The sequence below is a fragment of the Eimeria mitis genome, genomic scaffold (genome assembly GCF_000499745.2).
Source record: "Eimeria mitis Houghton genomic scaffold, Emh_scaff418, whole genome shotgun sequence".
Taxonomy (NCBI): Eukaryota; Apicomplexa; class Conoidasida; order Eucoccidiorida; family Eimeriidae; genus Eimeria; species Eimeria mitis.
Window position 1 is genome coordinate 4,761 of NW_013572506.1, and position 413 is coordinate 5,173.

Below are 413 nucleotides of genomic sequence, written 5' to 3' on the forward strand. Positions count from 1 at the left end.
TTGATGTGTGCGGCGCGCAGCTTCTGTGTGGGTGGCTCTGGGGGGCTCAGCAACCGCTCTGGATCAGCCTATACCCTTCGGTAGGCACACTCTTGCTGCTGCTGCTGCTGCTGCTGCTGCTGCTGCTGTTGCTGCTGGTGTTGCTGCTGATACTACTGTTGCTGGTGCAGCTGCTCGTGGTGTTGCTGCTGCTGTTGCTGCTGTTGCTGCCGTTGCTGCCGCTGCTGCTGGCTCCATATGCTGCCTTTGCATCTGCTGCTACTGCAGCAGCAGCATGTACAGCAGCTGCAGCAGCAGCAGCTGCTGCTGCTGCATCTCTATATTTGTGTCTTATTGGGGTTGATGCAGAGAAGCTGGTGGCTGCCTTTAAGGATAACTTTTCTATGACTGTAGACGAACAGGTAAACACAAAC